General features: G+C 46.6%; 2 non-coding genes and 1 pseudogene across 2 annotated transcripts; 2 read left to right on the top strand and 1 right to left on the bottom strand.

Moving 5' to 3' along the window:
* The first annotated feature begins 6,073 nt into the window (after positions 1-6,073).
* Positions 6,074-6,189, top strand: LOC120944543. Its single transcript, XR_005750407.1, has one exon. It is a non-coding gene; the product is annotated as a U5 spliceosomal RNA (small nuclear RNA).
* A 211-nt stretch (positions 6,190-6,400) lies between these two features.
* Positions 6,401-6,516, bottom strand: LOC120944544. The gene has a single exon (XR_005750408.1). It is a non-coding gene; the product is annotated as a U5 spliceosomal RNA (small nuclear RNA).
* A 309-nt stretch (positions 6,517-6,825) lies between these two features.
* LOC120944537 lies at positions 6,826-6,986 on the top strand (annotated as a pseudogene).
* Positions 6,987-16,759: the final 9,773 nt, after the last annotated feature.

The raw sequence follows: 16,759 nt of genomic DNA on the forward strand, positions 1-16,759 counted from the left end.
CAGGAATGCCTAAAATCGCATAAAAACGCTTAAGTGCTTAAAGATGCTGGATCACACACGGTAACCCGAGTTCTTGATTACCCAATGATATTTGGTCACACAAAGAGGCTTGTTTCCACAGGAATGCCTAAGGTCGCATAAAGATGCTGGAGGGCATAAAGCTGCAGGATCACACATGGTTACCTGATTGCCCGAGTCCTGGATTACCCAGGCATAGATGGTCACACAGAGAGGTTGTGTCCGCAGAAATGCCCAAAATCGCATAAAATGCTTGATTGCATAAAAATGCTGGATCGCACAGTAGTGCTCGGTCATACAAGAGTCCTTGATCAGACAAGGGTACATGCTATATGTATGTGTGTATACAGCACGCCCCTTTTTTATGTGTTTTGCCTTAAACATATTTGTATGAATTCATGCTTCCATGATCACACGCTTCCATAGAGGCATTTGGCGTTAATGCTTGCCACATGCACATATGGGGAGCCATCTGCATAAGTGTTTATTTACATGGGACTGCAGAGGTTGTCTGCATTTCGCAGGGGATCAGCTCTGTCTCTAGTTGGTGGCTTACCCCTTGGGTTACCCTCCGTGCCTGGGTTAATAGGGTGCTAGGGCCTGCCTCTAGCAGGTCTAAAGACCCAGGGTATGGCAGTAATGGCATACCGAGGCAAACTCCTGCTGACGGATCAGTCAGTAGCATAGCTGGGCCTAGGGGAGTCCAGCATGGTTAAGTATCTGGAACTCCCGGGTTAGGATCCCAGTCTAGAAGGACATTCTTTCATTAGCCAGAATAGCCCAAAAGAGGGAGAGTTTTTGGCCTCAGACAGGGTCATCGCTATGAAAAAGCTGGTCTATGTGTTCACGGGAAGGAACAGTTCCTTACGTTTTACCTTTTGCTCAAGGTGCTAGGGAATATGCCGGCTTTCATTCAAGACAGTTCCCTATGCTCAGTTTTATTCAAGGCTGATATAAACACTATTCTGTCGGCCTGGAACAAGTGGATCCTAACCTAGCATTACCAGGAGTCTGGGCCCAGGGATATGCTGGAATTTTCAGTTGATGGTTCTTGACTAAATGTTTGGCAGAAGGGAAGATCCTTCATACCCGTTACCTGGGGAGACCACAGCCCAGGGGAGGTGGTCAAGCTCCAAGTGAGCCTTATCCGCCTTATCCGTCAGCTTTCTAGAACTACTGATGGAGCTTTTTACTTAAGGTCCTGAAACTTTAGGTTACAGGTTTGTTCTGTCAGAATGCAATCGGACAATGCCTCTCTAGTGGTTTATTTGGTTTACCAGGGAAGGAGCTTGTCCCTTGCCTATTTGACAATTGTCATTTCATGAATGCAAGACTGGCAGACGATTCGCCGAAACCATCAACAACTGTGTCTGGGAGATTGACCTCTACACCCCGCCTTTTTTGCTGACCAAATGTCACAGAAACTGTACCCTGTACAAGACGTCCAGGTTCAACAAGAGATTGAACAGCTTTGTGTTAAGGACAAAGGATCCACCCGCATGTGGGACAGATGTGTTAAATGATCCTCGGGGACCAGTTGTCACTGGTTTGTGTCTCCCCTCAGTGCCGCGACTTTCGTGACTTCCATGCTACATCAGAGGAGAACGAAAGCTGGCCTAACTGCTCCGGCATAGCCCATACGACCTTACTGTACAGGGACGGCAGAGCTGATAGTAGAGGACCCAGGGTCCCTTACAGCTTGTCCAGGCCTGCTTGCAGGGTTACATCCTGTCTTGCTTACATGGGTATTAATGGTCTGGCTGTTAGCCCGCATTCTTGAGGATCGGGGCGTTCAGAATCAGTGGCAGTTACCGTGATTCATACAGGACAGCTGGCCTCCAGGACCAGATATCCTAGGATCTGGAAGGCCCATGTTCCCGGTGTGAAACCAAGGGGTGGCATCCTTGGTAGTATGTCATAGGTAAAGTTCTTGCCTTCCTACATTGGAAAGGACGTGGAGCTAGCCTTAAATTCCATCAAGGATCCGATCTCGGCCTTGTCGATATTTTCAAAGGTCGCTTGTGTCACACTCTTGACTGGGCCGTTATACAAGGGGTGACGTGTATAAGTCCGCCAGTTAGGTCGCCCTTGGGCTCGGAAGATTGGATCTAGTTTTGTCAGCTTACAGGGTCGGCACCTTGGGCTGATGCACCATAATTCCCTTCATCCTTCTAAAAGAGGGAATTGGTGTTCTTGGTTGCGGTTGCTTCCGCAAGAAAGTATTGGCAACTTTTCTTTGTATAGAGCCATACTTAATTATTTTCTCAAGAAGGGTGATGTTAAATCCTCACCCAAACCTTATTTACTAGAAGGATCTAGCGTTCATTTGAAATTGAGGTCCCAAGGAAGCACTGGTGCTGTAAAGGTGGTTTTGATTAGCACTGGAGGAAAAGCATTGATCAACCTGAACTTATTCTAGGGAATTATCAGAGAATTTGATACTAGAGCCCTAAGCTGTTGATGGGGAGCTTGCTTTTCTCTGGTGACCATATTCCCTGAACTGTGAAAAATTGGAATACTCCTCCCCAGCCTAGAAGGCTGGCATCTCTTGTAAACTACCTTCCAGTGGCATGGTAAAAATTACTTCCCCATTGTCAAGGCTGGGTTGGAAATCCACCAAGCTAGGAAGCAGTGTTAATTTTGTAGACTAAAATATTTTCATTTACGAAATTAAAACAATTTCAGTCGACTAAAACTTAACCAATTCAGTTGCCTAAAATTAAAATGGTAAAAGACTGACTAAAACTGAATGGAAATGCATTGCCAAAGATAACACCGATTTATATATATTTTTATATTTATATATATATATATATATATATATATCACAGGTAAATCTGTGTCTGTAGTGGATGTTAACATGTTATTATTTATGGTATTAAAGTTTTATTAGATTTTTACTCCAGGAGTATATATGAGTTTGGAAATTCTAGAGAAATGCATTACAATTTAGCTAAACCCATTCGATTTTAATCTACTCTACTGGAGATTTTAGTCAACTAAAAATGTACTGGGCTTAAACTAAAACAATTCAAATGACTAAAATACGACTAAAAGTAAAATGGTATTTTAGTCAAAAGACTATAACTAAAGCTAAATTGAAATTTGATGTCAATTACCAACAAAATATCGTGTTGGAGAGGCCTTGAATAGAATTGGGCAAATGGAACAGCCTCAAAGGAGGCCACCGTTAGGCCCCGAACTCTCATGGAGAATCTCACAAAATGAATTTTCCTTCCAGACGTGCGATCTAAGACACTTTCACACTGAGGAGTTTTTCAGGCGGTACAGCGCTAAAAATAGCGCCTAAATACCGTCTGAAAAACCCCTGCCTAGCGATCTCAATGTGAAAGCCCGAGGGCTTTCAAACTGAGGCGATGCGCTGGCAGGAGAGAAAAAAAATCTGCAAGCAGCATCTTTGGAGCGGTGAGAGGACCGGTATGTATACCGCTCCTTCCCATTTAAAACAATGGGAAACCGCGCTAATACCAACCGCGGGCGGTATTAACTCTTCATTGGCCGCTAGCGGGGGTTAATACCGCACCGCTAGCGGCCGAATCCCGCGGAAATTCGGACGGTATAGCGCCGCTATACCGCCACCGTGCCTCCCGCCCCAATGTGAAAGGGGCCTAAGAGAGATCAATTTGGTTTCTGAAAAAAAAAATGTTTTGCTTAGGATCTGTCCAGAATGAGGCCCAATAATTCCAGGTGAAGGGAAGGTTAGAGATTCGATTTTTTAAGTTTATTACCCAAAAAACGAAAGGCTGAAGAATCTGAATAATCCTGTGGGCACATGCAAAGAATTGGAAAGGAAACGAGTCCTTCTAGAAGACAGTAGTCTAGGTATGTCTAGGAATGCCCCGAGTTAATAAAAGGGCAAGAAGGGGTGCAAGTACATTTGTGAATACTCTTGGGAGCAGAAGATAGATCAAATGGTAGTGTGACAAACTCAAAGCGTTTGTCTCCTACTGCAAAACGCTGATGAGGTGGGTAAATGGGAAGAAGCAAATAGGCATCTTGTATGTCCTCGACTCAGAGAGGAAATAACCGACCTTGTGGATTCCATACAAAACTTTGGAACTTTAAGCTACTTATTTCGGGATTTTAGGTCCAAGATAAATCCCCCTGTTGATTTTTGGTAACATAAGAATAGGTCTGAATAAAATCATTTGAACCTGAATGACCACTGGAATGACCACTCTTGAGCCCAGATCTGGTTTAGAGTGTTCTGTAAATCTGACTGCACTTGGGCTGATTGGAGAGAATCAAGGGGTGAGATGGTGAGATTTCTATTTTGTACCCCTTTGATACAATCTATTGAACCCAAAGGTCTGGGACATCTGTGAGAAAAGCTAACTGTAACAGATATCCCCCCCCCATCTTGCGACGTGGTTCCCAAACAAAATTTACGTTCTTTTTTTTTCCCCACAAATAGAGCTTTCTTTTGGTGGTATTTGATCACCTCTGTGGTTTTAATATTTTGGTATCCCCGCGGACGGAGTCACGGCGCAGCCGAGCCGAGCGTGCCCACAATGCTGCGTCTTAAAGGCGACGTATATATACACGTTGATCTGCCCAGCCGTGCCATTCTGCCAACGTATATCGACGTGAGCCGGTCGTCAAGCTGTTGCGTCGAAAAGAGGAGCTGAATTTTGGCTTAAAAGGGTATTATGCCCAAAACCAAAATATAATATATTGCAGTTTACCAATCAGATGTGGTGGCTGCATTGGTTTTCTTTTTGTTGGCTTTTCCCCCTGTGTTTTCATCTGATGATTTGGTCAGTAACACACCTCTTGTATTAAGAAAACACAACTCTGGAGGAATGATAACAGGAGGCACAGCAGGCGGCAGCATTGTCAGCCTTGGGGAAGGGTTTGTTAAAAGTTTTAGAAGATTTAAGTACACTAATAAGCCAATAATCAATAGCTCACACTTTCTAAAGAGTGGAAGAGGACTACCGTGGCAACCCGTGACGCTCTGGTGAACGCCATGCCCAAGAGGGTTAAAGGGGTTGTAAAGGTAAAAAAAATTCCCTAAATACCTTCCTTTACCTTAGTGCTGTCCTCCCTAACTTACCTCATCCTTCCATTTTGCTTTTAAATGTCCTTATTTCTTCTGAGAAATCCTCACTTCCTGTTCTTCTGTCTGTAACTCCACACAGTAATGCGAGGCTTTCTCCCTGGTGTGGAGTGTCGTGCTCGACCCCTCCCTTGGACTATAGGAGAGTCAGGACGCTCCTTTCTCTATCTGCAACGTAGAGAGCGCCCTGACTCTCTCTCCTGTAGTCCAAGGGAGGGGGCGAGCACGACACTCCACACCAGGGGGAAAGCTTCTGCACCAGACCCACCTGACCGCCGACCGGTGGGGGTACTGTTTTCCCACCATCCGCCACTGATTACTAGCAACAAAAAAAAATCCATAAAAATATCCCATAGTTTATAGAGGTGCTATAACTTTTGCACAAACCAATAAATTTATGCTTATTGGAAAAAATATCGATTTAATTTGTGTACTGTGTTGCATAACTGCGCAATTGTCAGTAAAAGTAACGCAAAAAAAAAAAACAGCCTGCTCATTGCAAAAAACGCACCGGAGCTGCAGTGGTTAAAAACATACGTTTCAAACGCAGGAAGATGACACCTATTGGCAACAGTTCTGAGTTTTTTTAAACTTTATTTCAGACGGAAACATTGCTACCGAGCTTCTAAATCTCTGGTCTGGACTTTCCTCCTCCGTGTCAGTAATCAGGACTCGTATACTCATATACTGGGGGAGGCGTGGTGGAGAGGAGGCCCCTCCCATTCTTCCCATGACCCCTCTCTCTGTGTTCCTTGTGATTTGCATACATATCTCTCATCTTCTATAGAGATTTATGGGTCTGATGAACATGATAGTTGATATTCTTGTCTCTCTTCATATTCTCTAGCTTGGTGTATATGATGGAAGTGATATGGAAGATTATAAATGATATAAAATATAATGAGGGGTGGGCTCTCCATCAGGTGACCAGGACAGGTCTCTCGGTGGGGAGTTCTCTCACCCCCTTTATCAGGTATACTCTGGTTTCTCTTCAGAACGCAAAAATCTTTCGCCTTTTACTAAAGATTTCCGTGGAGAGGAACAATTATGAGTTTTCAACAATTTTTTGAGGCCTGGTCACTGACCAGGCTAATTATACTGGTGAAAAATAGAAAAGGATTACATTTAGAGGAAGAAGGGAACATGAATGTAGATTGCTACAATGTTATAAAAAAGTATGTATAAGTGGCGATAGTAAATGTAAAATTCTGTAAAATTATTTTTGTGCTCATTTTAATGGTTTCCTCACCATTTCCTTCTTTCTATTAATTGAATCCTTTTCTATTTTTCACCAGTATAATTAGCCTGGTCAGTGACCAGGCCTCAAAAAATTGTTGAAAACTCATAATTGTTCCTCTCCACGGAAATCTTTAGTAAAAGGCGAAAGATTTTTGCGTTCTGAAGAGAAACCAGAGTATACCTGATAAAGGGGGTGAGAGAACTCCCCACCGAGATCCCTGTCCTGGTCACCTGATGGAGAGCCCACCCCTCATTATAATTTATATAATTTATAATCTTCCATATCACTTCCATCATATACACCAAGCTAGAGAATATGAAGAGAGACAAGAATATCAACTATCATGTTCATCAGACCCATAAATCTCTATAGAAGTTGAGAGATCTGTATGCAAATCACCAGAAACACAGAAAGAGGGATCATGGGAATGGGCGGGGCCTCCTTTCCACCACACCTCCCCACTCTGGTTTCTCTTCACAATGAACAAATCGCTTCTTGGCCTTTTGGCTAAGATCAAGTGTAGTATCGACTATAGCCTTTAGGGGTGTCTCTGCTTCACAGCTAGGACGTTGAGAACCACTTGTATCTATCCAAGCCAATTGGTCCTTGTGGGGTACCCTCTGCTCGGCCTTGTAGGATCGTTTATTAAATTCAGCTTCACCTACTTGCTGCTATTGGGCAGAGGCTTAGCCCCCACTTGGAACGAGTTTGCGATTTACCCTTCTCCCCCCCCCCCTTCCTCTCCACATTACTACCTTCGGGCAGTAGATGCAAGAGCCTTTGTAAAGGCTACAATAAGAGCGAAGACGTAGAGGAACCAGAAGGAAGCCGCCGAAGAACTCCTTGACGACGGGGAAAAGTGAGAAGATGACTGATAAGACGAAGGAGACCGAAATGATGATGAAGAAGAACCCTGCCCCAGCAACTTCCTCCGAGGCCCCCGAGAATATCTCTGCCTCAACCTCCACTTCTATCCTGGCCGGTGCCAGCCAACCGAGACCAGTGAAGCCGAAACTGCCTGCAGACGGGCTGCCAACCTTGTAGCCCTGGATGAAGCAGACGGTCGTGCTGCAGCTGAAAGAGGTGAACGGAAGAGTCCCGGACATGACCTCGGAGATCTTCGGAAAGAAGATGATCCTGGAGGAGGGCTTCAGCAAAGCGGAGACGCTTTCAGTGCAGTCCTTCGCAAGAGGGATCTTCTTCATCACCTTTGGGTCGTTCCAAGTCTGCAGAAGATACTGGGAGATGGTAAAGACCAGTGGCCCTGAATCCCCTTTTCGGAAGTTCATCGCAAACTGCCCTATAACACAGGACGAGAAGTGGGTGACGGTGGCCATGCGGAACCCCCATACCCAAAGCAGGAACATAACCACCTACCTCCAGAGGTTTTGCACCGCCAGGTTTTTATAAAGCAGCAGGTACCCCCATATATTACCTAACAAAGGTTTTAACCCCCTGATTGCCCCCTAGTTAACCCTTTCACCAGTGATCACCGTATAAGTGTTACGGTTGACGCTGGTTAGTTAGTTTGCCGTTTATAGCATCAGGGCACCCACCATATATAACCCAATAAAGGTTTAACCCACTGATCGCCCGGCGGGTGATATCAATTAAATTTTAGCGTCAGTCAGGGTCTGCGTCGCTCCAGGCAGCGTTAGGTTAGTGCCAGTACCGCTTACACCCACTCGCAAAGCATACACCCCCCTTAGTGGTATAGTATCTGAACGGATCGATACCTGATCTGATCAGATCTATACTAGGGAATTTAGGGTACCCAAAAACGCATTGTTAGCGGAATCAGCCCAGATACCCGCTAGCACCTGCGTTTTGCCGCCCAGCCCAGCCCAACCCACCCAAGTGCAGTATCGATCGATCACTGTCACTTCAAAAACACAACACACATAACTGCAGCGTTCGTAGAGACAGGCCTGATCCCTGCGATCGCTAAACAGTTTTTTTCAAAGCGTTTTCTACATTTTCCTTTCTATAGTCAGGTGCTTTTTTTACCTGTGAATCATCACCAGTGTACCACTAAATTTAGAGCCCAAAATGGCAAAGCGAATGTACACTGGTGAAGAGGCTTTTAGGATCCTGAGCATGTCAGATAGTGAAGAGGAGGTCACGCATCTGTCAGAATCTGGCTCAGAATACGATCCTATTTACGACAGCGGCTCCATGTCAGATAGCTCTGACGACGGAGTTGTGGTCCCTGCTAAGGCCAGGCGTACCCGACCCCATTCTGATGTTGTTGAGCAGCAAGAACCGCAGGACCCTTGTATGGAGCAGAGAAGTACTAGCGCCGCTATTCCTTCTGGTGGATTGGCAAGCACCAGCGGCCTAGTACACCCTGGTCGTTCATCCAGCACTGCAGTAAGACGTGGTAACGTGGCGAGTCCCATAAGTGCAGTTCGAGGTGGCAAGCACAAGAAGTGTCCCACTGCCACCAAGAAGAAGACAAAGACAGGCCCGTCGTGCCCATAGTGCCCTTCCTGCAGAATTTGCCTATCCTGATTGGGTCCCCACCACTTCTGCAGCAACCGTACTTCCCCCATTCACTGGCCAACCCGGTATTCAGGTGGATACAGCAAATTTTATGCCACTTGATTTTTATTCGCTGTATTTCACGGAAGATCTCTAAAGGATCTATTGTGGACCAGAGTAATTTATATGCTGGTACCTACATCGCCGCTAATCCCCAGACCCTCCTTGCCAAAGAATGGAAACCTCTTGAGGTTTCCGAATTTAAGACCTTTCTGGGCCTTACCCTCAACATGGGAATACACCAATTTCCGGAATTGCAGATGTATTGGTCCACACATCCAATTGACCATATGCCCATATTCTCTGCTCACATGGCCAGGAAACGATACGAGGCGATCCTGCGGTTCCTGCATTTCAGTGACAATGCACTTTGTCGTCCACATGGAGACCCTGAATTTGACCGGCTCTACAAAATTCGACCCCTCATAAACCATTTCAACGAACGTTCCTGGAAGCTGAAATGCACCCTGCTGGAAAACACTGGTATTCCGCAGCGAGATTCTCCCTGTGTTGCAGTATCTCGCCCAGGCCTGGGCCCCCCGGGACAACACCTGCAAGGCCATCACCAGGGCGGTGTTTCACTTCATCTGGGACTCCAAAATGGACAGAGTAAAGCGGACTGTTATGTTCAAGGAACCTGTAACGTACCTGGTGTGTAGAGTCTGATGCAGGGTAGCCTCTCTTACGACTCTGGTTCACGAGCCACTGAATGTGGGAACAGCGGACTCGGAGCACAGAGGGGTAGGAGTGCCGAGGTGATGATGGGTAGTTGCAGAAGGACAAATAGCTTTGGTGAGTAGATGCTGAACACAGAAGCGGAGGATGGGTCAGCGACCCGCACGGGATCTGCGACTACAGCGGCACAAGCAGGAAACAGTTCAGATATAGCAGAGTCAGACAAGCCGGGTCATAACAGGTGAGCGTGCAGGAAGATGGCTGAAGAATAGTCGGTAAAACAAGCAGGTGGATCTGGCAACAGTGAAGTCAAGCAAGCGGATGGTCAAACGGAGCCGGGTCTGGATTGGAGAGGTTCGGGTAGTCAGGCAAGCCGGGTTCAGGTTTCAAACAGGTATTCAAGCAGGATAAACAGGTAACAGGTCTCAGGTATGATCTGGTCAATACTGCAGATCAGGCAGCGAAGACACTGTGCTGCTGAGGTGTTTAAATAGGGCAGCCTGCTGTTAATCACTGAAATCAGTCTGCACCATTAACCCTTAAGTGGCAGATCCATGACAGAACCTCTCAAGGGCGGTAAGGGCGTGCCCGACATCGCCACATTACTGAGGGTGTTCTTTGCCTGTAACTGCATCCGCATGGCCAGGAAACAATACGAGGCGATCCTGCGGTTCCTGCATCTCAGTGACAATGCACTTTGTCGTCCACATGGAGACCCTGAATTTGACCGGCTCTACAAAATTCGGCCCCTCATAAACCATTTCAACGACTGTTCCTGGAAGCTGAATTGCACCCTGCTGGAAAATGAGGAATTGATGGGGGAACTCCGGGAGGCCTATGCCTCTTGGACGGAGGAAAAGAGATTCTTCGGAAAGGTAAGTGATTGGTGGGAGGTTGTGAAAGTTAAGCTGTGCAGCTTCTTTCAGGCAAGGGGACGACAGCAAGTGTGTGCAAGGAAGAAGGAACTCAGGAGACTGCAATGTCAGTTGCAGTATCTGCAGGACCTTCACCACTGCGGCTGGGACATTAGGCAGGACCTGGAGGACACCAAGAAGAGCCTGAAAAGGTACTTTGAGGAAGAATCCAGGCACATTGTCTTCCGTGCCAAGGTGGAGAATCTTGAGAAAGGTGAGAAGTGTAACGCTTTTCAGGAAACTCCATTCAGGACACACTCCCTTGTCAGAACTGCGTGACGAGACCGGAACTCTCCAGAAGGGGAAGGAGGCTGTAATGCAAGTAGTTGAAGACTACTACACCAACCTCTACTCCCTGAAAGAAACGGACACGGAGGCAGCCGACAGGTTCCTGTCAGGTATCACTAACCAAATTGATCCTGCAGGTTCATCGGCCGTCAACGCCCCCCTGATGTTGGAGGAGCTGCATTCTGCCGCTAAATCCTGTAGGCAGAGGCGTTGCTAGGGGGGTGCGGTCCGCACCCGGGTGACACCCTTAGAGGGGTGACACCTCACACCATCCCGATTTAAAAAAAAATCCCGATTTTTTTTTTTTTTTTTTTATTATTATTATTTTTTTTTGCTGACATGCAGAGATGAAAAAGCCCCCCCCCCACAAGCCCCCCTCCTCCCGCACGGAGAGCCACACAGCTGAATCCTGGAGAACTTCAGGATTCAGCTGTGCGGCTCTCCGTGCGGGAGGAGGGGGGCTCGCAGGGGGGTGGCGCAAAGTGGCGCGGTCACCCGGGACATCTGCCGCCAGGGGTCCCGCAGCGCCATTTGGCTTTACTGTGCAGCCGTGAGCCGTCCCTCTCTCTCCACTGACTGCATTACACAGTCTTTGGCTCCTCCCCCTTGGCTCAATGTTCCTGTGTACACAGCCAGGAGGAGGAGCCGAGGAGAGACACAACCGAGAGAGCCATGCCGTGGGAGAGAGAGAGTAACCAGGAGGGAAGGGGGGGGGGGGGGGCAGGCAGATACAAGGTGAAGTGGTGAACGAACAAAGTGATGGGAGAGGAGAGGGTGGTATGGGACATATGTGCAGGGGAGTGATTTGAGAGGGAAGAAGATATGTGCTAGTGGGGGGTCTGATCCCCCCCCCACTAGCACATATCTTCTTCCCTCTCAAATCACTCCCCTGCACATATCCCCCATACCACCCTCTCCCCCCAAATTAAAAGATGCTCTGCGGCTGCCCCCCTGTGCTCATCCCACCCTGTCCCCCTGTCCTCATCCCACTCTGTCCCCCTGTCTTCATCCCACCCTGTCCCTCTGTCCTCATCCCACCCTGTCCCCCTGTCCTCATCCCACCCTGTCCCTCTGTCCTCATCCCACCCTGTCCCTCTGTCCTCATCCCACCCTGTCCCCCTGTCCTCATCCCACCCTGTCCCTCTGTCCTCATCCCACCCTGTCCCTCTGTCCTCATCCCACCCTGTCCTCATCCCACCCTGTCCTCATGTGCTCCTCCCACCCTGTCCCCCTGTGCTCATGCCACCCTGTCCTCCTGTGCTCATCCCACCCTGTCCTCATCCCACCTTGTCCTCATCCCACCCTATCCTCATCCCACCCTGTCCTCATCCCACCCTGTCCCCCTGTCCTCATCCCACCCTGTCCCCCTGTGCTCATCCCACTGCGTCCCTCTGTCCTCATCCCATGAAAATGACAGGACGGGTCTTAAAAAGGCACAGTGGCAACAATTGATGGCACAGTGGCTGCGTTTGATGGCATGGCACAGTGGTGACAATTGATGGGCACAGTGGTGACAATTGATGGCACAGTGGTGACAATCGATGGCACAGTGGTGACAATTAATGGCATGGCACAGTGGTGACAATTGATGGCATGGCACAGTGGTGACAATTGATGGCACAGTGGTGACAATTGATGGCACAGTGGATACATTTGATGGCATGGAATAGTGGTGACAATTGCTGGGCACAGTGGTGACAATTGATGGCACAGTGGCTATGTTTGGCATGGCACAGTGGTGACAATTGATGCACAATGGTGACAATGGGCACAGTGGCGACAATTGGCTGCGTTTGATGGCATGGCACTATGGGGACAATTGATGGCACAGTGGCGACAATTGATGGCACAGTGGTGACAATTGATGGCACAGTGGCGACAATTGATGGCATGGAATAGTGGTGACAATTGCTGGGCACAGTGGTGATATTTGATGGCACAGATGTAACAATTGATGGCACAGTGGCTGCGTTTGGCATAGCACAGTGGCTGCGTTTGATGGCATGGCATAGTGGTGACAATTGCTGGGCACAGTGGTGACAATTGCTGGGCACAGTGGTGACAATTGATGCCACAGTGGCTGCGTTTGATGGCACAGTGGCTGCGTTTGGCATGGCACAGTTAAATCAAATACAGTTCTTTAACAGTTTAAGCTTTGAATTCTATTATTTTCATATGATTTTGTTATTCAAATTTGCTAGTTGATTGAAAGTTATTAACGGCACTACTCTTGCCAATATATGCAGTGTTATTAGGGGGGAAAAATTATTGGGGGGGGGGGTGACACCATGTTATACCGCACCAGGTGACACCAACCCTAGTGACGCCACTGCCTGTAGGCAGGGCAGGACCCCGGGTTGCGATGGTCTCCCAGTTGAGCTCTATGTAGCCCTGTGGGCCCGGACCTGCTCGAGCTGTACGAGGAGATGGTGGTGGAAGGTAGAATGCCTCCTTCACTGAGGGAGGGGATGATCACGATTTTGTATAAGCGCAAAGGGGAGAGATCGGACCTGAAACATTGGCGCCCGATCTCTCTTTTGAACGTGGACTACAAAATCCTCGCCAAGGTTTTGGCCAACATTAATTTTTCTTCATAAATTTTGGCCACAATTTATACTGCTACATATCTTTGGTAAAAATAACCCAAATTAGTGGATATTATTTGCTCTTTGTGAAAGTTAGAGAGTCTACAAGCTATGGTGCAAATCATAAAAAAATTATCACACCTGTTGTACCGGTGCCTATCTAATTTCTTGGGGCCCTGAACACGCCAGGAAAGTACAAATACCCCCCAAATGACCCCTTTTTAGAAAGTAGACATTCCAAGGTATTTAGTAAGATGCATGATGAGGTTTTTGATGTTGTAATTTTTTCCCACAATTCTTTGCAAAATGAATATTTTTTTTAATTGTTTTTTTCCCCTCACAAAATTGTCATTGTAATATGTTATTTCTCTCACATGGCATGTGTATACCACAAATGACACCCGAAAATGCATTCTGCTACTCCTCCTGAGTATGGCAATACCACATATGTGGGACTTTTTCACAGCCTGACCACATACAGAGCCCCAATATGCAGGGAGCACCATCAGGTGTTCTAGGAGCATAAATTACACATCTAACTTGTTGACTACCTATTACACTTTTGAAGGCCCTGGAGCACCTGGACAATGGAAATGCCCACAAAATGACCCCATTTTGGAAAGCTAACACCCCAATGTTTAATCTATGAGGCATAATGAGTCTTTTGAACGATTCATTTTTTTCCAAACGTTTTTGGAAAATGTGGAAAAAAAATGAAAACGCAATTTTTTTATGCAAAGTTGTCCATTTAGAAGATATTGCCAGCACATAGCCTGTACATAGCAAAAATTACACCCCAAAATACATTCTGCTACTCCTCCTGAGTATGGCGATACCACATATGTGGGAATTTTTCACAGCCTGGCCACATACAGAGGCCCAATATGCAGGGAGCATCATCAGGTGTTCTAGGAGCATAAATTACACATCTAACTTGTTGACTACCTATTACACTTTTGAAGGCCCTGGAGCACCTGGACAATTGAAATGCCCACAAAATGACCCCATTTTGGAAAGCTAACACCCCAATGTATAATCTATGAGGCATAATGAGTCTTTTGAATGATTCATTTTTTTCCAAACGTTTTTGGAAAATGTGGAAAAAAAATTAAAACAATTTTTTTATGCAAAGTTGTCCATTTATAAGATATTGCCAACACATAGCCTGTACATAGCAAAAATGACACCCCAAAATACATTCTGCTACTCCTCCGGAGTATGGCGATACCACATGTGTGGGACTTTTTCACAGCCTGACCACATACAGAGGCCCAACATGCAAGGAACACCAACAGGTGTTCTAGGGACACATAGCATGCACATGACAAGAATTACACCCCAAAATGCATTATGCTAAGCAAAGGGTAAACAAAAAATGTACCTGTGGTTTTAGTAGCGCAGTTGTCCACGGGACGATAGCACTGGTCCAGGCAGCAGGCAGGGACTTGGTCAGCAAAAGCAAATGCAATTGTCCAGGCAACAGGCAGGGATATTGTCCATAGTCAGTACAGGCATGATGGCATAGGTCCTACAGGAAGCAGGCAGAAGTAGGGCCTCGTTCAGGACAGAATGGGGACAGGGGTAGAGGCTTCTCCCACCCAAATCTCTTTGAAGCCTCCGGGCAACCAGACCCTAATCTAGGATGAGAAAACTAAAATTGTTTTCTTCATCCAGAAAAACAATTTTGGAGCCCCTCACATATGTGAGACCCCTGTGCTATGAATCCCACTAGTCCACTGGCAGGGTAAAAGATCAGTCCAAGAGGCAGGCAAAAAGAATGGTCAAACGGTCCAGGGTCAGTTCCAGATCAGGCAGAGTTATAAACATAATCGGTAGGCATAATCGTGGTCAAATAACAGTCCAGGGTCAGTTCCAGATCAGGCAGAGGTATAAACAGAATCGGTAGGCGGAAGCGTGGTCAAATAACAAGCCAGGGTCAGTAACAGAGCAAGCAGAGGCATAAGGGGTGTGAAGGTAAATGGCAGGAAGTGACTAATAATTTAGTGAGTAATGGTAAAGGCGGAAACAGCCAACTACACAGAGGCCTGGTTGGGAAGGGCATTGGGCACAATAATAAGTGGTGTCTCTTCTCACTCCTCCTTTGGAGCACACCCGGCATTTCTTTTGGCGTTTTTGGCCTGTTGGTCTGGGAGGGACTCTATCTGGAAAGTGGCGCTCGTAAAGTCGGCTAACCACATCGGATCGAATGTTTGCTGGTGGGTTGCTGGGGTATAAAAGGGCATTTCCTCCTGGTAGTAAAGGTAGGATTTGGGTCTTGGAGTGGATTTCCGATAGATTATATAAGTGTTGTACATGGCCAAATTAAACAAATAAATGGAAACTTTCTTATACCACTGGTATGATCTTCTTGTGGAAAGGTAGGGTTCCAGCATTTGGTCGTTCAAGTCGACACCCCCCATGAACTTATTGTAATCTTGAATACATTTTGGTTTCCGGATTTGCCCATTCCTCCTCCTGATCGTAACGAATGTGTTGTTGTGGATGGTAGAAAGAACGTACACATCCCTTTTGTCCCTCCATTTCATGGCCAGAACTTCCTCATTGCGTAAACTCGCCGTCTCCCCTTTTTTTAATTTTTTGGTGACAAGGCTTTGAGGAAAGCCCTTCCGGTTCGACCGTACGGTGATGCATGCTGGTGTCTTCTTTCTGAAAAGGTTTTGGAACAGGGGCAAACTTGTATAAAAAATGTCCACATATAAGTGGTATCCTTTCTCCATGAGTGGGTTTAGGAGTTGCCAAACTATTTTCCCGCTGGTTCCTACGTAGTCTGGGCAATTAGGGGAGTGTAGCTGGCTGTCTTTTCCTTCGTATACATTGAAGGCATACGTATATCCTGTGGCTCGGTCACACAATTTATACTGTAGAGCTTCACCCCATAGCGGGCCCTTTTGGAGGAAATAAATTGTTTTATGCCGAGCCTGCCAGAAAATTTTATAAGGGACTCATCCACACATATGTTTTGGTCCGGGGTAAACAACTGGGGGAAAATTTCAGAAAAATAATCAAGTAGTGGCCGAATTTTATAAAGTTTGTCAAAATTTGGGTCATCTCGGGAGGGCACTGGGTATTGTCATTGTAGTGTAGGAATCTCATGATCATTTGATATCTGGACCTGGGCATTTTTGAGGAAAAGATGGGCATGTGATAGATGGGGCGTTTTGACCAATATGAACGTATTTGGTTTTTATGGTTTAGTCCCATACAGAATACGAGGCCCAATTTTTTTTTAAATTCCTCCACTGTTACGGGTCTCCACTCGAAGGGACGGGCATAATAGGACGTTGGATTACTTGATATAAATTGTTCGGCATAAAGATTGGACTGGGCCACAATTGAGGCAAGCATGTCCTAAGTAAAAATTAGATTGAAAAAATCAATCGGGGCAAAATTTTCTGTG

The sequence above is a fragment of the Rana temporaria genome, chromosome 6, assembly GCF_905171775.1.
Source record: "Rana temporaria chromosome 6, aRanTem1.1, whole genome shotgun sequence".
In the NCBI taxonomy this organism is placed as follows: domain Eukaryota; kingdom Metazoa; phylum Chordata; class Amphibia; order Anura; family Ranidae; genus Rana; species Rana temporaria.